The 22593-nt window shown below is 40.4% G+C and overlaps 1 protein-coding gene across 9 annotated transcripts in view; it reads right to left on the reverse strand.

Annotated features, from left to right (window-relative positions):
• Positions 1-22355, reverse strand: part of USP49 (ubiquitin specific peptidase 49) — a 105250-nt gene extending 82895 nt beyond the window's left edge. For 2 of the 9 annotated variants that reach the window (XM_037745286.1, XM_037745284.1), the window contains exons 1-2: positions 19159-19936; positions 17013-17094 (exon numbers count right to left, since the gene is read on the reverse strand). The gene's annotated coding sequence lies outside the window, so the exon portion shown is untranslated. Of the gene's footprint in view, positions 1-11457; positions 11565-17012; positions 17095-19158; positions 19937-20555; positions 20620-21498 lie in introns of those variants that run through there. The other 7 variants (XM_037745282.1, XM_037745280.1, XM_037745281.1 and 4 more) reach the window with 7 other exon arrangements.
• Positions 22356-22593: the final 238 nt, after the last annotated feature.

Below are 22593 nucleotides of genomic sequence, written 5' to 3' on the forward strand. Positions count from 1 at the left end.
AGAAAAAGAAAAAGAAATTTTCTTCTCTAAATGCCTGTATGGTGGTTAGGTTGTGCACTGTTGAACATATGAGCATGAAAGATTGAAAAAGCCTTAGATTTAGAATCAGATGGCTCAGTTTAAGGTCCAGGTTATCTACTTACTACCAGGGTGACCTTGGGCAATTCACTAATGTCCTGAGACCCCCTACTACTTCATTTGTAAAGGATATAACATCAGCTCTACTCTCTTCCAAAAGAGCTGCAAAGATCAAATAAGAAGATGTGTGTAAATGCATTATAAACTGGCAAGAGCTGTACATGTTAGGTATTCATTCTTTGCTACCGAAGAAAGCAAAGACTTTAGATCATTATTCCAGCAAGAAGAAACATTGATATTCAAACATCCCAGGGGTTCTGGGGCAGGCTAGGATAAAAGAGCTTCATCATTCAGGTAGAATTCAAGAATCCTAAAATGTGTTGGATATCTGGATCTTTATAATCTTAACTGACAGTTTAATAAGAACTAAAGAACATACAATCTTCCCCAGATTGGGAATTCCTTGTCACCAAAAGATAACGTGACCTAAGAGCAATGGAATATGCCTACATTCTCCTCAGTCATCCAAGATAAATGCAAATAAAAGCAATTGAGTTTACAGAGCATCAGTGTCAGCCACAAAAATCACCTTTTATAGAGCATATACCAGAGCTGCTACTTCATCACTCTGCTTAAATCTAATCCTGCTTTTTATAGGTCCCACATATAATAAATATTATTAATTGGTAGAGTTCAGTCTGCCAGCATACATTAAAATCATTAATTCTGTCATTATCAAGCACTTCTTATAAATACTATACAACAATTTTGTCAGCAAAGCAACAATTTTAATGAGAAGACATTTATGAATATTTATTATACTTCCTCCTAGATACCATATTGTGTGAGGTGTTTTCACATACATTTGCTCAGTTAATTCTCACAATGAGGTGCGTGTCAGTAGCATTTCACAGCATGAAGCACAGAGGGTCCCATTGGTTAGGAAATGACCCAGGATCACACAGCAAGGAAGCAGCAGCACACAGGTCAAAGATAATTGCTTTGAATTGCTGCAGTTCTAATAACCCTACAACAGTGGCAAGGAACATAAAATTTATTTAAGTAGGCTTTTTGCCTTTGGTAAAATTTAGTTAGAAGTTAGCCTTGTGGGGAGGTGGGAGGGGAAAAAAAAAAGAAGTCAGACTTCTTTGAGAAGTTACTCAACTGTGAATCTGCACTCATTCTACAAAAATGGTTTCTAACTTTAAACATAGGTCAGACAGGTATGGTGGCTCATGCCTATAATCAAGGCACTTTCGGAGGCTAGGGTGGAAGGAATGCTTGAGGCCAGCAGTTTGAGACCAGCCTGGCCAACATAGTGAGACCCTGACTCTATTTTTTGTTTGCTTTTGAGACAGGGTCTTGCTCTGTCACCTAGGCTGGAGTGCAGTGGTGTAATCATGGCTCACTGCGGCCTCAACCTCCAGGGTACAAGCTATCCTTCCACCTCAGCCTCCCAAGTAGCTTGGACCATAGGCACGTGCCACCACACCTGGCTAAATTTTTTTCTTTAGTTTTATGTAGAGACAGAGGGTCTCCCTATGTTAAGGGGAAGCCCAAATCACACTAAACTGTGCAATGACAAACCAGAAAAACTCAGAATGCCTCTGAAGGTGGGGATAGCTGACAAGGCTATAAAAAGGAGAATGGGGTAAAAGTCCTACCCCTAGATTGCTGCCCTGACTCCAAGCAGCTGCTGGGCAGATGATGGAAGGTTTGTTCTTTGGAAAAATTACTAGAGAGACTCTGGACTAGGCACAACTAGGGGCAGGCCCACCAGTCTAAAAAAGATGGTGATTGAGAGAAAGTTGATATCCTGAAAGGTGAGACATACGTAGCCATTTTCCCCACTCAGCTTCCCAAATGATGCAGCCGGTTTGTAAGCCTTAAGCCGATAATTGGAATATTCTCTATGGAGATAAGCCTGGTCAAGAAAAAAGCAAAAAGAAATACTGATATTCAAACATCCCAGCAGTTCTGGGGCAGGCTGGGATAAAAGAGCTTCATTATTCAGGTAGAATTCAAAAATCCTAAAATGTGTTGGGTATCTGGGTCTTTATAATCTTAACTGACAGTTTATGAGTATTTTTTTTTTTTTTTAGATGGAGTCTTCCTCTGTAGCCCAGGCTGGAGTGCAATGGTACGATCTTGGCTTACTACAACCTCCGCCTCCTGGGTCCCGGTTCAAGCAATTCTCCTACCTCAGCCTCCCAGGTAGCTGGGATTACAGGCACGAGCCACCATGCCCAGCTAATTTTTTAATTTTTAGTAGAGACAGGGTTTCACCATGTTAGCCAGTCTGGTCTTGAAATCCTGGTCTCGTGATCCACCCACCTTGGCCTCCCAAAGTGCTGGGATTACAGGTGTGAGGCACCATGCCTGGCCTTAACTGACAGTTTAATAAGATCTAAAGAACAGCCTCAACCTCCAGGTGCAAGCTATCCTTCCACCTTAGCCTCCCAAGTAGCCTCACAAATACTGCTAGAGGTGTCCTCCCAAAGAATATGGGTCCCTGACTAATCACCTTACAATGAAGACCACCAGTTAACTTTTAGAAGCTGCCACTCTGGCAAATTCAGCTTTCAGTTGTTAGGGGATCACTCCTGAATATAAGTAAAACAGCCAAAGCTATACTTTTAAGGAAATTCCCTAAATGAAAGATCAACACAAATGAAATGAACAAGTAAGATATTTTTAGGGAACAGAGACTGTACAGAAAGCTGAGGAAAGAACATGTTCAGAGAAGAGCTCGTCAATCTATGAAACAAAAATAGACAACTACTAAAAAGCAACATTCACTGAAAAAAGAACTCTTGAAATTTAAAAATATGACAGCATAAATATAAAACTAATTAGAAAGGTCTTAAGATGAAGTTCAAGATACCTCCCAGAAAGCAGAATAAAGAAACAAAAAGATGGGAAATAGAAAGGAAAGGAAAATTAAAGGACTCATCAGCCTAGAAATTCCAAAAACAAGTAATTAAGAGTTCGAGAGAAAGAACAGAGAAAACTGGGGGCAAGGAGAAGGAAGAGATTGGTTAGAATCTAAGAATTCAAGGAAATTTCCCAGAACTGAAAAGTCTGTTACCAAATTGAAAATGCCCTCCAAGTGTCTAGCGTAACAGACAAAACAAGGCCTAGAATGAGTCTAATTATATTAAAACTTCAGAACATTTCCAGGGAGAAAAAAAATAACCAAGAATCAGAACATCGTCAGACTTCTTATCAGCAGCAACAGAAGCTAGAAGCCAATAGGGTGATGCCTGATAAACTCAGAGAAAATACTCTCTTACCTAGAATTCTATACCCAGGTAAACTATAAACCAAGTATAAAAGAAAATAAAGACATTTTCATAGATGCAGATTCTCAAGCAAATTTACATCACATGCACCTTTTTTTCAAGAGCTTCTGGGGGATGTGCTCCACACAAATTAAAATATGAACAATAAAAGACAAAGATATTAAGTCCAGGAAAACAGGGTGTTCTCCATAGGGAGGCAAAGGAAATACTCAGGATATGGGGGGGAAATAGGTCCCAGGATAAAAGCTGGGCAGGTCTAGAAAACAACCCACACAAATTTTTTTTTTTTTGAAACTGCATCTTGCTCTGTTGCCAAGGCTGGAATGTAATGGTGCAATATCAGCTCACTGTAACGTCCACCCCTTGGGTTCAAGCCATTCTTCTGCCTCAGCCTCCCAAGTAGCTGGGACTACAGACATGCACCACTATGCCCAGCTAATTTTTTTTTTTTTTTGTATTTTTAGTAAAGATGGGGTTTCACCATGCTGGCCAGGCTGGTCTCAAACTCCAGACCTCAAGTGATTCGCCGGTCTCAGCCTCACAAAGTGCTGGGATTACAGACATGAGCCACTGCACCCATTCCTACATGCATAAGCGTAATGTTTAGAAATATGGCATTAAATACTAGGAAAAAAAAAACAGAATAGAAAATAGAGGTCCCTGGAGAGGCAAAATGTGGGAAGGAGAAAGGCATGTAATATTTTTTTTATACTATGTATGGGCTTAACATTAATAAAAACTAAATTCAAAAAGATTCTTGAAAGGGTTAAATGTTTTTAAATCACATCTAAAAATACGATTTTTCCAAGCAAGATGTCTAAGAGGAAAAAGAAACTAAAGGAAAAAAAGTCTAAGTTTCAAGGCAAAACAAAATCAAAGTATTTGGAAAACTCAAATAGTGTGTGTGGCTTTACTTGAAAAAAAATTAAGAGCAGAGAATATTGTTTTTACTGACAGAAACTTATTCAAAAGTCATAATCATAAAACCAGCAAAGAGAAAAAGAAAAGAAGAATGTTAAACATTCTTCTTTTCCAATGACATTATGATGTTATTGCAGAAAGTTCATGGTTTATACCTACATCAATCAATCACTTAATGAATTAAAATTTTTCATTTGAGCAGATGCTAAACCAAAGCCAAAAGAAAAACTTGACCGAATCACATTTCGGTGCACAAGGAAAACACTTAAAAAACTGTAATGCTTCCTCAGGAAAGGAAAGCACACATACTACAAGTCTGTTAGAACAAGGCAAGGAGCACGTGAAATCAGAGTCACTTGTTCTTTCCCAAAGTCTAAAACTACCGAATAATGGTGGGACTCAAATCTGAAACAACTGCTGCCCCACTGTCTCTAAGAGCCAAACAATGACTTCTCGATTAGGACATATGCTTTTCTCTATCTCCAATACTTAAAGTAAAACACCTGTATTTTCTATTGATATAGCAAAACGAGGGGTATCATACGGTATTCATTAAACATATTTAATATCATCTACTACTAATCAATGAGTGTTAAAACCATACTTATTGTTCTGCTTGACAGCATCAAGGAACAAAAACACACTTATTGATCATGTGCTGGGCTCTTCATGGACAGGCAGGTAGAAAAGGCATCTAGGGAATCTGTAAGCAAGAAAATAGCTGGACCTGATATTTTTTGATAAGCGATTAATTTTGACGAGGGATTTTAAAAAATTAAAATGTATGCTGGCAAAAACACTTGCTCTCATTTTTTAGCATAAATGAAGACAATGAGAATAGATTAGCAAGGTGGTTTAACTGTTGCATATTCCATAGCTTTCAAGTTGAATGCTAAAAAAATTTTTTTGTTTCATAATCTGGAATCAGGAAGAAATTTATACTTTAGGATTCTGCATAAAGTATGGTTTTCTTTTCCTTTTTTTCTTTGAGATGGAGTCTCACTCTGTCACCAGGCTGGAATGCAGTGGCGCCATCTGGGCTCACCACAACCTGCAACTCCGACTCCCTGGTTCAAGCAATTCTCCTGCCTCAGCCTCCCAAGTAGCTGGGATTACAGGCATGTGCCACCACACCCAGCTAATATTTGTATTTTTAGGAGAGAGAGGTTTTCACCATGTTGGCCAGCATGGTCTCGATCTCCTGACCTCGTGATCCTCCTGCCTTCGCCTCCCAAAGTGCTGGGATTACAGACATCGGTCACTGCGCCCAGCCAAAAGTATGGTTTTCTTTCCTTTTTAAACTTTGAGAAAATACATTACTCTCTTACAAAACATTATACATACCAAATAGTTCCTCCAGTTAAATAATACTATGTTCATTCTTTCATGCTCATAGATGTAGTGACTTAACTTTGTAAAAAGATGCCAAATCTTGTAAATTAATCTAAATCAAATTATAATCTCAATCTTTTTTTTTGAGATGGAGTCTTGCTCTGTCTCCTAGGCTGGAGCAGAGTGCCGCGATCTTGACTCACTGCAACCTCCACCTCCCAGGTTCAAGCAAATCTCCTGCCTCAGCCTCCTGAGTAGCTGGGATTACAGGAGTGTGCCATCATACCCGGCTAATTTTTGTATTTTTAGTAGACGGGGTTTCGCCATGTTAGGCTGGTCTCAAACTCCTGACCTCATGATCCGCCTGCCTCAGTCTCCCAAAGTGCTGGGATTATAGGTGTGAGTCACCACACCTGGCTATAATCTCAGTCTTAATCAAAATTACAACAGGACAGCTTGGGGAGGAAGTAAACTAGATAAACAAAACCTAAACTTTTTATGAAAGATCTGCAAGTAGTTATATCAATTTTGAAAAAAAAGAAAAGAGGGAATCCATCCTGCCATAGCTTAAGAACTACTAGAAAGGCACAGAAATAAACAGGATATGGTGCAAGATCTCATCTAGGGTATGTCTGGAAATGCATGGGCCACCATGGATGTTGCAATGACAGGGCAACACTACTGGCATTAAGTGGACAGGGCCAGCAGTGCTAAACATACCTACTCTATTAACTGTGTCTCCTTTAAGAAACTTTGAGATCAATACACCAATGAGATATAATAGAAAAGTGAGAAATTCATTTACAATAAGGGTGTTACTACAAATCAACTGAAAAGTTCAGCTACTTTAGATTATATCGGGAAATCAGAAAAAATAAAGCTGGATCCAACTTATACCACATCCAAAGATTGCTCTATATATATTAAAAACTTAAGGGGAGGCTGGGCATAGTGACTCACACCTGTAATCCCAAGCACTTTGGGAAGTCAAGGCAAGCAGATCACATGGTCAGGAATTCGAGACCAGCCTGACCAACATGGTGAAACCCCATCTCTACTAAAAATACAAAAATTAGCTGGGCATAGTGACATGCACTTGTAATCCCAGCTACTGAGAAGGCTGAACCTGGGAGGTGGAGCTTGCAGTGAGCCGAGATCGTGCCATTGTACTCCAGCCTGGGTGACAGAATAAGACTCTGTCTCAAAAAAAAGAAAAGAAAAGAAAAAAGAAAAACTTAAGGGAAACATAAAGCCATAAAGCTAAAAGAAATTTAGTAAGACAATCTGGGTGACCTAAGTCCAAGAAGCACTAATAAGGCAAATATAGTAAGGCTAAAAAATGATGGATGTGACTACATTAAAATCAAGCATTTCCATGCAATAAAGAATACCAAGGCAAAGTTAATAGAAGGCACCCCAGGAGATGATATTTGTATAGTCTAAAACTAACCGGAATTTAATAAATATTACACATATTAGCAGTTCTATAAATCAACAAGAAAAATACAGGAAACAAAGGATATGAAGAGGCAAAGGAAAATGGTTAACTAGAATATGAAGAAATGATTAAATTCACTGGTAATTAGAAATAAAAATTAAACAGCCTAGCCAACATGGTGAAACCCTGTCTCTACTAAAAATACAAAAAAATTAGCTGAGTGTGGTAGCACACAAATGTAATCCCAGCTACTCAGGAGGCTGAGGCAGGAGAATTGCTTGAACCCAGGAGGTGGAGGCTGCAGTGAGCCGAGATTGCACCACTGCACTCCAGCCTGGGCAACAGAGCCAGACTCTGTCAAAAAAAAAAAGGGGCACAGTGGCTCATGCTTGTAATCCCAGCCTGTTGGGAGGCCATGGTGGGTGGATCATTTGAGGTCAGCAGTTCAAGACCAGCCTGGCCAACATGGTGAAACCCTGTCTCTACTAAAAATACAATAATTAGTCAGGTGTGGTGACACACACCTGTAATCCTAGCTACTCAGGAGGCTGCGGCAGGAAAATCGCTTGATCCAAGGAGGCGGAGGTTGCAGAGCCAAGATTGCACCACTGCACTCCAGCCTGGGCAACAGAGTAAGACTAAATCTAAAAAAAAAAAAAAAAAAGGAAAGAAAAGGAAAGAAAAAGAAAACATTTTTTCCTGGTTTAAAGTTACTTAAAGATTTCAAACTGAAGGAGTAAAAAATAGATAAAATATAGAAAGTTGGAAAAAATGTAAAACAAAAGGTTTATAGAAATCTTGTAATTAAAAGATGACAGATTTTATAAATTTATTTTGAGGTTTTATTTAAATTAGTTTTAGTATTGATAATGTAGTAATATAAAAGTAAAATTTAGTTTTCTCTTTTGAACAAAAATTTTTGTAGCATTAAGGCAACAAAATATTTTTGTTCACCTTTTAAGTAAACTACAAAAAGAAAAAAAAAAGGTAAAATGAAGAGATAAATTCTGTCTCATGCTGTCCTAGGTCTTCTGATTGAAAAATGGAGTCTTCTTTATCAAAGAGTGCAGGTTTTTGTTTTTAAAAATCTTTTAATTATCACTGATTAAATGACTATTATTTTACAGTGACCTGTGATCCGATTTTGGTGACATATTTAAAACTTTGACATACTTGGCAGCTTCCCAAAATCAAATTTCAGCTTCAAAATTAAGTATTTTTTGACCTCTAACTTTGGGATGCTGCAGACAGCCCCTGAGGCATCGGAAACGGAGCTAAACAGGATTATTTGACATGTTAAGTTACAGGGAATCATTGCCAAATAAGAAATACGTTTAAATAAATTAATTAATTAAATAAAATAAAAAGAAATAACATTTAACCTTCTTCAGATTATCTTTTAATAAATGTTATTAATATATGTTCCAAAACTGTGTAGGACTTCTAAAATTTTAGTAAGTTGAGTATGTGCTATCAATCATAATTATGGTTATTAAGTTATTATCGACCACAGAAATAACCAAATTTTCTTGTCAACTGCGTCTTTAACTATGACTATTTAAAGTCATATCTGGCTGGGCGCAGTGGTTCACATAGCACTTTGGGAGGCCGAGGCGAGTGAATTACCTGAGGTCAGGAGCTCAAGACCAGCCTGGCCAACGTGGTGAAATTCTGTCTCTACCAAGAATACAAAAATTAGCTGGGCATGGTGGCGAGCGCCTNTTGTGGGTATAAGTTTATACAACCATTCGGCAGTCTCACAGTACTTATGCTGCAATGCCACCTGGCTCTGTGTCTCCGAGAATTCTCAAACATGTGCAAGACCGTTACTGGTAGCATTGTTTATGGTAGCCTAGGTGCCCATCGCTATGGGAATGGATATATACCAGGGAATACTATGCTGCAGCTAGAAGTAATTAGCTAAATCTACATTCACATAAATAGACCTGGGTTTGTGGGGAGTTTTTTTGTTGCTGTTTTTTTAAGACAGAGTCTTACTCTGTCGCTCAGGCTGGAGTGTAGTGGCTCGATCTCAGCTCACTGCAACCTCTGCCTGCCGGAATCAAGCAATTCTGCCTCAGCCTCCCAAGTAGCTGGGACTACAGGTGTGTGCCACCATGCCTGGCTAATTTTTTGTATTTTTAGTAGAGACGGGGTTTCACTATGTTGACCAGGCTGGTCTCAAACTCCTGACCTCAGGTGATCCACCCACCTCGGCCTCCCAAAGTGCTGGGATTATAGGAGTGAGCCACCGTGTCCGGCCCATAAATAGATCTTAAAGCATAGCACTCACTGAAAAAAGTAAAAACCAGAGTAAGATCTACAGCATTTCTACAAGGAGAATTCATTCTCTAACAGTGTGGTGTAATGAGAAATTTTGTAATTACAAATACACACACCAAAAGAATCAGTAAGTATTTTACAAAAATGCATACAGAATCAAGGACATATCAAACACATTAGAGAGTGTGCCTGTGAGATGGGGAGAAAAATAGACATGGGAATGAGGGCTGAACAGAAGGCTTTTGTACACCAATGCTAGACTGTACCCAAATTATGGGAGTATGAAGTCCAAATTCAGAATAATATTTTTCATTCATGCAAACATTAATTTATTCCATAAAAACTTACTGAACACCTGTTAAGTGCCAAGAACTCTGGTTAAATAGAAACTTTTCTTATTTCTGCTAAAGGTATCTTTTTAAGTCAAATATATTTTATTGGAAGTAGAAGGGAAAAATAATTTATAGTAGAATAAAATATATACTAAAGACATAAGAAACTCATCCTTAAAATGCTTTATAAAACTTTTTTCAACAAATAGAAATGTACCTTGAAGTTCTTTAAATGACAAGTTAAATGAAAAATCAAAATACAAAAAGAACTCTAAATTCCTACATAAATTAGCCACATCTCAATCCACACATAAAATGCCTTTTCTCATGGCTTTCAGTGGTAAAACAACTACTTTTTGGAGAATAAATTTTTTCTACTTTATTTGTTCTATGTAACACCCTCCCTTTGCACCCAACAATATTTCAACTGCTCAGGAACACTTCTCACCAGATTTCTGTTTTGTAAAAGATTTCACAAGCAGACTGCTGGCTGCCAATGTAGGTGTTGTTGTAAATATGCTCATTATGCCATGCTGCTAACAAAAACTGATTAACGCGTTCAGTGCAAATTGACATGCCTATTCCATATCCCCTGGGCACAGAGAATAACATTTTCAAAAAAAAAAAAAAAAAATTCCCTGTTTACCCCTTTTTAGATGTCTCCTAATGAAAGGCTATGAATTCCAAATGTTAACTAGTATACATGATAATAATACTGGTAAGGGAAAATAATAGTAACCTGTAGGATAATATCTGCCTATAAGGCTCTAAAATTGCAATACTTCAGTATTTCAGATTTAGATTACTGAGTGTCAGTGCACAATCACAGCTCACTGTAACCTTGAACTCCTGGGCTCAAGCAATCCTCCCATGCAGGTGGATCACTTGACATCAGGAGTTCGAGACCAGCCTGGCCAACATGGTGAAACCCCATCTCTACTAAAAATACAAAAATCAGCCAGGCATGGTGGTGTGCGCCTGTAGTCCCAGCTACCGAGGAGGCTGGGGCAGGAGAATGGCTTGAACCTGGGAGGCGGAGGCTGCAGTGAGCCGAGACTGCCCTACTGCACTCCAGCCTGGGGGACGGAGTGAGTAAGTGAGTGAGTGAGTGAGTGAGAGAGACTGTCAAAAAAAAAAAAAAAAGAGATTCTCCCACCTTGGCCTCCCAATGTGCTCGGATTACAGGTGCAAGCCATCACATCTGGCCCAATTTGAGATTTTCAGTATGGAGCAGACAATGAGGCCAATCACAGATAAGACTGATATCTTCATTAAAGCACACTTACCTTTCACTTGAAATGCATTGTTATAAGCTCTTCAAGGTTGTTATACATTTTTAAAATATTTCTTTTAAGAGTATATTCAATCCCATAGTGACGTATTAGCTTTCTCATCTTATAAGACCCCTCTGATCAGTTGACGATATTTTACTTTTTTATATGAAGAGTTTATTAACCTGACCTTTGACCTCTATTAGATATAAGCATAAATCAATGTCTAGCCATAAGCATCCAAATTGATATAGGTGGTTTCATTAGAACATAAAAAAGGAGAGATGTAAATGTTAACAAAGGTCATCTATAGGGATATTCTTGGCATTCTGGTTTATTAAAAAAATAACATTAATACAGCCCTACATACTCTATGAATGCGTACATAAATGAGATGACCTCTGTTCATAAATGCTGATTTGCTATCAAGGGCTAGATGTCTATGATTATAAAGCTATTAGCAATGACGACTGAATTGAGCAATTCACACATTTTCTTACCTGATTTTCTTTGTGGCTACGTCCAGGTAACAATTTTTGTCGAGAGGAATCTAATTAGCTCTAACAGGGACTTTGACTTTATTGTCCTGATAAGTTAGTATCCATAACTGCAAAAATAAGTACCATAAATTACCTGGCATTCTAGAAAGGTTTGGGCTCAAAGTTGATAAATCAAGGCCGGGCACGGTGGCTGATGCCTGTAATCCCAGCACTTTGGGAGGCTGAGGCAGGTGGATCAGGTGTTTGAGATCAGCCTGGCCAACATGATGAAACCCCATCTCTACTAAAAATACAAAAAAAATCAGCTGGGTGTGGTGGTGTATGCCTGTACTCCTGCCTACTCCGGGGGCTGAGACAGAAGAATCACTTGAACCTGGGAGATGGAGGGTGTAGTGAGCCGAGATATCGTGCCACTGCACTCCAGCCTGGGTGACAGAGTGAGACTCTGTCTCAAAAAAAACTGATAAATCAGTAATCCCCTATCTACTCTTCCTTTCATTTTCAACTACAATTTATATCTACAAAACAAACTGATCCTTAAAGACTTTATTTCAAAGTCAAAGCTCTTGCTATTTTAATGCACCAACATGGCCCATCCAAGTGAGCACATGATATATCCTATACATCTTTCCCATTTCAGAGACTGAAAGAGAGAGCAGGAGGCAGGAAAGAGCAGGACACCAATGTGACAAAATGCTAAAGCCAAGCTATAAATTATCTTTTGGTCATTCTCTGCTGCATTTTGAAAAAGCTGACACAACAGTACAGCCTATCCTTCCGTTGGATAGATACGAGCATCATACAAAAGTATCCTCCTAACTCACTACCAACAGTGCTGCCCTCCCATCTTTCACACAACTTGCCCAGCAAGAGAAGCACTGCTGGGTTCTAAAGACAATGACTGAAAGCTCTGTATTCTGATGATGGGAGGGAGCAGTAAAGACCAGCTTCCTGGGCTCTAAAGTATGCCAGACTGCCGTGCTAATCCTCCCCAAATCCCACACAACGTTTGGGTGGGGGTGGGGAAAAGGATAGAAAACAATCTAAACTCCATCAAGAACAGTAGCTATGGGTTATAGAGTTCATAACATTCCAATTTGAATGAGGGGAGGGGATAACTGAGTAGGGGAAAGACATAGACAAAAGCCTTTAAAACGTATCTTTAAAAACATAAAACAAAAGTGAATTTTATCTCTGATCCTTCTGATGTGCTAACCAACATCTGCCCCCAATCATTTGCCAGCCCTGGCTGCACAGAATGCACAGAGTAGCAGACATTTTCGCACAGTAAAGCTGGAAGAGATGCTACTAGAGTGTAAATTACTAATTAGCTCAATAAAAGACAAAGAGAGAAAATACCTGTCACCGAATGCTGTTTACAACTTGGCATATAATAAAAAACCCTGAAAATTTCAGGAGAATGCCTTACTTTCCAGACTTCTATTAACATGTGAATGGAAAAGGGATAGTATTATAGTCTTTAAATAAACAGCCCATGTTCTCTGAAACAATAACACATGACTAGAAAGAATGCTTTCCAATTTGTAATTTTTTCATCCTTACGAAAGGGTGGTGATTTTAATTAGTGCAATCAGCTTTTTTTTTTTTTTTTGAGACGGGGTCTTGCTCTGTCGTCCAGGCTGGAATGCAGTGGCTCGATCTCGGCTAGCTACAACCTCTGCCTCCCAGGTTCAAGCGAATCGTGTTCCTCAGCCACCGAGTAGCTAGGATTACAGGCATGCACCACCACGCCCAGCTAATTTTTGTATTTTTAGTAGAGACAGGTTTCCCCATGTTGGCTAGGCTGGTCTCAAACTCCTGGCCTCAAGTGATCTATCTGTCTTGGCCTCCCAAAGTGCTGGGATAACAGGTGTGAGCTACCATGCCTAGCCTACAATCAGCTTTAACAAGGAGCTATATTTCATAGCTTTGATAATTGCTTAAAGAGGGGAAGAAAAGGAAAAGAAGCCCACAAGTGACGTATTTTACATTTGGCAGAATACGGTTAATACTCCTTTCAATTAAACCAAGAGGACTTCCTTCAGGTCACAAGTTTATCAAATGGCTAGGCCATCATTTTAATGAAGATTAAATGATGGGGAGGGAGTGAGTTAAATTTTCTAACGTGACAACAACTAAGACTCCCAAAATTTAGGTTTATTTGGGGGTAAGTTAATAAAATATTAAGATACTTCCATTCATCCCTTTACCATATGACAATGACAAACCTATTTGTACTCATCCCAAACGATGATCTTTTTTTTAGACTGAGTCTCACTCTGTCAACCAGGCTACAGTGCAGTGGCTTGATCTTGGCTAACTGCAACCTCCATGTTGCAGGTTCAAGCGATTGATTCTCCTGCCTCAGCCTCCTGAGTAATTGGGATTACAGGTGCGTGCCTCCACATCCAGGTAATTTTTGTATTTTTAGTGGAGACAGAGTTTTACCATGTTGGCCAGGTGGTCTCAAACTCCTGGACTCAAGGAATCCACCTGCTTCAGCCTCCCAAAGTGCTAGGATTATAGGCGTGAGCCACCGTGCCCAGCCAACGAATATTCTGAAAGCAATATATTTTGCACTTTGATCTTTTCCAGCTCCTCAAAGCTATCTAAGAGTCTTTAAAATATGTATTTCACCTAAATATTTGGTCGTGGTGTTGAAAGGCCCCATGGCTCCTGTTTCTCACACAATAATCACCCATACCTCAACAGCTAGCATGTCCCGAGGACACATCCATGTGTGAGCACACCACGCCACGCACTAGAGAGGGGTTCCCAACAGAGGGGTATGCTATGACACAGTTTCCGCTAACAGGAGAGACCTACAAACCCATTGTTGACAAGTAAAAAAATCTCGGAATGTACTGGAGACAAGACTATAAAAACACAAAAGCCACTCTAAATCCAATCTTGAAATTCCTTTGCTTCAAGTGCTTGACCAAGATCAAACACAAACTAAACTTTCTGAAATATGCAAAACATTCTCCTCTCTTCTTCTTTAAAATTAAGGTCTTCATATGCATTTTCTTCAATTTGATTTGTTTAAAAATACCCGAGAGAAAATGATAAAGCAGATGGGCAAAATGAAAAAAAGAAAACTGGTGAAACTGAGTAAGGGTATACAGCAGTTTCTTGTATCAGTTTTGCAACTTTCCATGTTTAAAAAATTGTAATAAAATCAACAGTCACCAAAAAATAGAGTATGAACAACAGAAGTTCCCTCATAGCACTGTTTCAAGTTTCAAACAATTCACAGACTGTTAATGCTGGACACCTAGTAAACACTCAGTAATTGTTACTTCTTTTTTAAAATGAGTGGATCAGCTGGGTGCAGTGGCTGACGCCTGTGATCCTAGCACTTTGGGAGGCCGAGGCAGTTAGATAACTTGAGGTCAGAAGTTTGAGACCATGGTGAAATCCTGTCTGTACTAAAAATTTAGAAATTTGGCTAGGGCTGGGTGTGGTGGCTCACACCTGTAACCCCAGCATTTTGGGAAGCCGAGGCAGGTGGGTTACCTGAGGTCAGGGGTTTGAGACTAGCCTGGCCAGCATGGTGACACCCCATCTCTACTAAAAATACAAAAATTAGCTGGGTATGGTGGCAGGCACCTGTAATCCCAGCTACTCCGGAGGCTGAGGCAGGAGAATCACTTGAACCCCGGAAGCAGAGGTTCCAGTGAACCGAGATCGTGCCATTGCACTCCTGCCTGGGTGACAAGTGCAAAACCACATGTCAAAAAAAAAAAAAAAAAAAACTTGAACCCCGGAAGCAGAGGTTCCAGTGAACCGAGATCGTGCCATTGCACTCCTGCCTGGGTGACAAGTGCAAAACCACATGTCAAAAAAAAAAAAAAAAAAATCTTGGCTGAGTGTGGTGGCAGGTGCCTTATCCCAGCTACTAGGGAGGCTGAGGCAGGAGAATGACTTGAACCTGGGAAGCGGAGGTTGTAGTGAGCTGAGCTCACGCCAGAAACAGAGAACCAAGCTTGTCTTTAAAGTTACTGATCATGGGATGTTGATTTTTCACTGTTTCCTATTAATCTTCAGCTGAACACAAGTAAACCTTCTCAGGTGTGTCTTACCTTCTTATTGTTCCCTCTCTTATACTCTACTCAATGAAACCTTTCTCTTGAGGGTCATTTTGCTTTCTATATTATACCAGTGTTAACTGACATGGACATATAAGAACTTTTCACACTTCAAATCAGAGCAGTGATTCTCTCTCCTTTTCTTTCCGAGTCAATCATCCAGACACCTCATGGACAGTTCGGGTGCTGGAGTTTTTTTGATTATGTACCTTTTGATAGATCTGCATAAAAAGAAATGTGAAGTTGTCTTTTTACTACCTTTTCATTTATCAAGAGGAGACCTTTGTTGGGAGGCAGTTTGGGAGAACACAACATTTCTAATTTGAATGAAACGAAATCTATTTTCAATGAAAAAAAAAAAGTTCTGTCTCAAAAAAAAAATAAAGTTAAAAGAAATGTATAGGGGGAATTGATATATCACTTAGACAGGCACACATAAAGAGAAAATAGTAAAAAGTTAGTGAGGATATAAACTGATTTTGCTTATGGATATTTGCACTGAAATCTGCAATCAGGAAAAATCCATTTTTCTTCAAACAGCAACAATCTTTCAACTGTAAATGTGTCATAGTATGCAACAAGTCCAGGGCATTTTTCTAGCTGAGAAGGTGGATGGGTAACCTGCAATGCAATAAGGCATTTTTTATGGCTTTGGGGTTGTTTTTTAAATCAATTTTGGAATGCCAGAGCCTTGACATAATCTTTGCATTATACACAACCGTTATGGTGTTTACCCCAGGTTCCCCATCTAGAAAGGAATTTTAAAAAGTTAGTAACAGGACTACAGGATAATTTAAAGATTGGCAAACAAAACTTGTTAAGCATTGAATCTGAAGAAAAGCATGGTGAGGGATGACTTCACAACTGGCAAGCCAGAGGCAAAACCAGTGCACAGACTCTGCTGGCAAAATGCAAAGGTTGGAATCCCATCCCACCACTTGGTAGAATTCTAGCTTTTGAACTAAAATAAAGATTAAATGTATCACTGGGTTACTATTTAAGAAAACATAGTATTATTTGTAATATAAGATAATTAACTACCAAACAAGTAGTTGTAGAAATGTCTGACTATAACCTTGGGCAAGTAATTTAATCTCAAGGACCCTCTATTTCATCACCTGTAAAATGTGAATAGTAATAGTACCTACCTCATAGGATTGCCACTGAGGAGTAAACAAGTTATAATTTGCAGTGCACAAAAGCAGTATATATGTGTTAGCTACTATTATTAAGTTTATGAAGAACTAAGGTCTTATAAATACAATAATACACAGATATTTTTTACTCAAAAATTGAGAATGGGGCAAGAGGAAACAAACACATATATAGCATTAAGCATGTGCTGGTTAGAGAGAAGGCAGACTCTCTCGATAGAGAAATTACTAAATGCTGGCAAAGATTATCTACAGAGGTTACCACATTACTGCTGAAGATTTATTTTAAAAAACAGGATCAATTTTTATCTACCTGGGATGATGTAAGTGGGATATTGACTGGAGTTGCAGGATAAACTAGAGGTCCTTTCAAGGTCTCTTCCCATCCAAAGAATCTACGATTAACCAGGAAAACATTTAATTATGTACAACCTAATAAATCTAAAAATATTAACTTAAAAGCTTTTGCTTAGCAAATAAGATTATAACCAAAATAAAGTTAAATTGGGTAGAACTGTACTTGATGAAAATATTAAAATAAAACTTAATCATTGGAGTCCTTATTGATAAAGAGTATTATCTGAATTTTTAAAAATCCATTTTTAGTTTTAGAAAAAGCAACTGAGAAATAACCATTGACAATGAGACTCAGTGGTTTAGCACACTAAGGCCATTGCATACAGAAACAAAAGGCAGGACTCAGACTCTTTCCCTTGGCTGATCTTATAGTTTATATTTTCTTCTTTACCAATATCAAATAAGTCTATAATCATTTATGTAAAGATATTGAGCATAAAACAATTACAATCACATTATAAACATGGCAATACCATACAGAGTACATCCTACTACTAACACCAGCCCAAACACATCTATAAAGAGAATATGCACACCATCTCACTGAAACAAGTTCCTCATATCAAAGTTACTCTTCATCTTGAAAGTGAACATTATCAAACTAATCCTTTTTAAATGTAGAGGCAAATATAGTAATTTTTATAAAGATCCTCTGTTAAATTGCTAAATACATCTAGTCACCTTGAAGACTTGCTTAATACAATCCAGGACACAAACCATAAACTAAATACTATGCCACTAACACAGTAGCTGAATGCAGAAAGAGTTTTCTAAATTATTCATACACATTAATAACCATTGTTGCTCATATCCACAAATCAAAATCTAATCTTTGTTAACTATTACAAATATCAAAAGCCTAATCTTTGCTATTTATACACAAACACCAACAAAAGAATGGCAATCCAAAATTTATGCAACTTTAAAATAAAAGTATCTTTGTGCATCTGAGTGTACACAATGAAATAACCCCAATCAGGATTCTCAACAACAGTTTGCATTTTTCCCTAGGTAAATTGTATGCTATCTTTTGGTACCATCAAATGCAAAACAAATATTCATTCATATTCTTAGCTAAATGTAAAAGCTTCTGAATAAAATCATTAAAACAAAATGCTAAGTTAAGAATAACCAAAATTTTGCCCCAAATTTCTTATCTTCTTTTTCATTTCTAATGGTGTCTTAAAAAGCAAAAGCTTCTAGAAAATTAATATTAATCTGGCCTTCTTTATTCAAAACCATAAAACACGAAAGGCAGTGGAGCTGTCCAAAGACTCAGCATGCAATATTATAGAGCTGTTTTGCCATCAAAATTACTCATAAATTCATTATTTACCCTAAAACATAAGTCTGCCACTCTAAAATCCTCCACTACTCTACAATTCTCCCTTTCTTTATTCCATTTTGTTAAATGGGTGAGTTACCAACTACAGCATGAAACGTCCCACACAAAGCTAAAGGCAGCTCAGGAACTCAAAGCCCTCAGCTCTGATTTAAATCTCTCCCCCAGTAAACTTCTTGGTTGGTTATTTGCCTTTCTCTGAAATGATTTCTCAATATTCTCCAGCCACTGAAAACAATAAGCAGAAACCTGGTTGATTAATCAAAACAAACAGATTTTCACCTTTCTATCCCAACAACAGCGCGTTCTCCATTGAAAATGAAAATGAAATGCTGTCCGTAAAACACAGCCCAGCACTTGTCAGGTACAACACTCCTACAACACCAAAACTATCACATCACATGGGTACACGCTAAACAAACACACACATTCCCCCCATTATCACAACACTAGTGAAATGCAGAGGTTTTCAACACCCAGAGTTTATGCTTTATTATCCATACAAAAATCAAATCAAAATGAGTTTCATTTCTTCAAAGTAGACAAGAAAATCAAATCAAAAGCAATGAAAGGTGGAAGCGGAATCAAGATTCCTTGAAGAGAGAAAGAGCTTTCTGGAATTTCCTACTTTTAGGGACAAAAGGATTCACAGTTTCAACACACAGTTCTCTTCTCAACAAAGAATTCCTTTCCTGCACCCCCCACCTCTGCCCTTACTTTTTTAGTCTTTACCCCTGTCTCTAGGTCCCCTTTCACTCACCATGGTTCCTCCTCTTCTGCACCAAAGGTTCTCTTACACTTGATCTTTCACTACAACATTTGTGCCCTGACCCTTGCAGACCTTCCGGAGCAACTACCTACAACACTCACATACTCACATTCAATTCCCACCCCTGTGCAGTCTACCCTCGTTCTACATCCATCAGGACTCCCCCAGCTTCCCTTAGCCCCCTTCTCTTCCCTTACTCCCCACCACATCCTTTAAATCCTGGGACCCATCTCTTCCTGCTCCTCTCACCGTCTGCTTTTAGCCCTGTCTCTTCACCTCACTGCTTTCACCTTGGATCTTGCTGAACCTCTTCAATTAACGTAATTCCCCAGTTATTCTTGTCCCAAACGGCCATCACTTCTTACACCCTAACTCTAGTCTCCTTTCAGCTCCTCTGGTCCTAGAATTGTTCCACAGACGCCCATCTCTTATCTGTTTCCTTTCGCCCTCCCACCACTCTTATTCCTGACTCCACCTGGTTCCAGTCCAGGTCTCATTTGCCCTCCCTCACTTTACAGAATTTACACCCATTGCCCACCCACTAACCCATTCCTTTCTCAGAACCTCAGCAGCAGTTCCGACCACACCGCTGGTCCTAGTCCTTCAGCTCATCTCGCTCCGCACTAGTTCACACCCTTGTCACGTCTGGCTCTTAATCACTCTCTCTTCCCTACTCCCAACTATTACCCCAGCTCTGCCCCTCCTTGTCTTCCACTTCCAACTCCTACCCCGGTATCTCTCACCCCAACACCACCCCCTACGAAGCTTTCCCCTTCAAACCCCCGCTCTTACACCTAATCCCAGGATCCCTTTTCCCAGCCCTAATCTCATTCCTTGCCCGGCTTCCTTAACGCCCACCCTGGCTTTTGCCTCCTTCCTACCTCCTGGGCTGGCTTTTTCTCACTCCTGCTCTCCCTGGCTTCTAACCCTTTCTCCCCTTAATCCTCCTCATCTCATTCTCAACCCGGTTCTCCCCATCGCCCCCAAGCCTTTCTTCCTCTCTCCCTTCAAGGCTTTTCCCCCGACCCAGTCGTCGCCCACCCCGCCAAAAAAAAAGCGCCGGCGCGCCCCGATTCCCAGCTCTCTCCTCCCGCCGCCCCCGCCCCGGGCGCCCCCAGCCCGCCGGCGCCGCGGTCCCGCCCCCTGCCGCCGCTCCTCCCGCCCGCAAGGCGCGCGCTGCCTTTGTCGCCCCTCACCCGGTGTGTGAGGATTTTGCTTCTTTAAAGGGGAGGGCTAGTGAGCCGGAGACTGCTGTCCCCGCCTCCGAGTCTTAGAATGGACTCCCTGACCGTCGCGGCCTCCCCGGTCCCCGTCCCCCTACCCCTGGAGATACCCACTTTGCTGCCTCCCCACCTCCTCTGTCCCCTCCCCCGGCCCCCTCTATTTACCGCCATCATCAGCACGCGCGAGCTGTCACCAGGGCGCGAGACAACCGAACTCGGCCCCGCCCCCTGCCCGCCTATTGGCCCGCCCGCCGGAGCCCCGCCCCTCAGGCCCTGCATTGCGCCAACGGCGCAGCGCTGGGCCGCGACCCCGGCACCGGCACCCTTTCCGAGGGTTCGCGCCGCAGGCGCAAAGTTTAGGGTCAGCCACAAACGCGCGGCCGATTTGAGCCTGGCGTAAGAGGCAGCGGCGTAGGGAGACGTTGTGAATGGCTGGTCGAAGTTTGGTTGAAGCACAAGAGGGTAAATAAGAAGGTTTCCAGACAAAGAGACTCTTAAAGGTACAGACTCTATGTCTGTTCCCTCCTCCTTAAAGGGCCAGAGACGCTCCAGAGTCCATCTCCGCCCCCTTCTTCCTAGAGAACTGTAAAGGCATTTTACACGGGTTTCCTGTACTCTTTTGGGTTCACCTTTAAAACACCTCTCCCCTCCGCGAAGGACAAAGGCTTTCTCACTATCCCGTGCATATGTTTTGTTCTGTTAAAAGACGTTATTTCTGTGTTGTTCCTAAAGCAGCAGCCCGCAAACTGTGGGGTTTCCGGAGACAGCGTTTGCAAAAGTTACTGTTGGGTCCCAGGCGGGCGAGCACGTGTCTGGCTTTTGCCACAGATGACCCAAGAGAGATTCAGCTGTTTTATGGAAATCCCCCCCAAGGAAGAGGATCGCTGCCGGAACTGAAGAAGGTCAGCAGACTGTGGGGCTTGGGAAATAAACCAGACTGAGTTGGTAGTGGTCCTAAGGACTTCTTTCTAGAAGGATGGGGATGGACACCATTGGAAAACATAACAGTCCTTGTGGGATGGTTTGGTGGGTGGGGGCGGTGGAAATGGGTGTCACCCAAAATAAGATCAACAGTTTCAACACCCAACACATAGCTAAAAAGACTTACCTTTAATTATAAGGACATGTGAAAGAAACAGACATTAGCTACAGTAGTGGCTCAAGTTTACACACCTGTAAATAGGAGAACTAGGTAAGCACAAAGAACACCACCACACACAATAGGAAGGGTTTTGGAAAACTACAATGCCTGGAGCCAAGCGCTGTGAAGGCAATTTATTAATAACTTGCACATTTAAAAGAGGTTTGGTAGAAGAAGAGAAAGTGGAGTGGATTTATCATGAGGTTCAAGACCTCAAGAGTTAGATTCAGAATTTAGCACTCCCTCTGTCATCTATCAGTTAACATAATTCTTTTTAAGGAATTCTTACATTATAACTCTAATTATCTGTCTTATTCCCTTACTCAGCAATCCCCAATAAAATTCTTGGAGAAGAAAGGTTGTTACTTATTCAATGTTAGTTCCAAAACAAGGTGCTTTTGAAGAGTGAAGAATTTGGGAGACACTTAAAACTTTTAATGGAAGGGATGCTCCCAGAATAGCAATACAGGAGGAAAAGGTTCTCAGTGCTCTGAGCATGTATTAGATCAGTGGTTCTCAAAAGTGTGGCCTGAAAAACCCTAGGGATCTCTGAGACCCTTTGGGCTAGGAGGACGGGGTGGGGGTGCCTGAGATCAAAACTATTTTCATAATAATACTAAGACATTATCTGCATTGTCCCTTTGATAACATTTGCACAATGACACAAAAGTAGCAATGAGTAAAAAACTGCTGCCTTAGCACAAATCAAGGCAACTGCACCAAGCTGTACTAGAGGTCAAGGTATTCTTCACTGCCATAGTAAAAAACACCTGTTTTAGGATGGGTACAGTGGCTCACACCTGTAATCCCAACACTTTGGGAGGCCGAGGTGGGCGGATCACTTGAGGTCAGGAGTTCAAAACCAGCTGGCCACCATGGTGAAACACTGTCTCTGCTAAAAATACAAAAATTAGCTGGGTGCAGTGGCACGCACCTGTAATCCCAGCTAGTCAGGAGGCTGAGGCAGGAGAATCGCTTGAACCAGGGAGGCAGAGGTTTCAGTGAGTGGAGATGACACCATTGCACTCCAACCTGGGCAACAGAGCAAGACTCCATCTCAAA

This window comes from Cebus imitator, unplaced genomic scaffold (genome assembly GCF_001604975.1).
Source record: "Cebus imitator isolate Cc_AM_T3 unplaced genomic scaffold, Cebus_imitator-1.0 Scaffold197, whole genome shotgun sequence".
NCBI lineage: Eukaryota > Metazoa > Chordata > Mammalia > Primates > Cebidae > Cebus > Cebus imitator.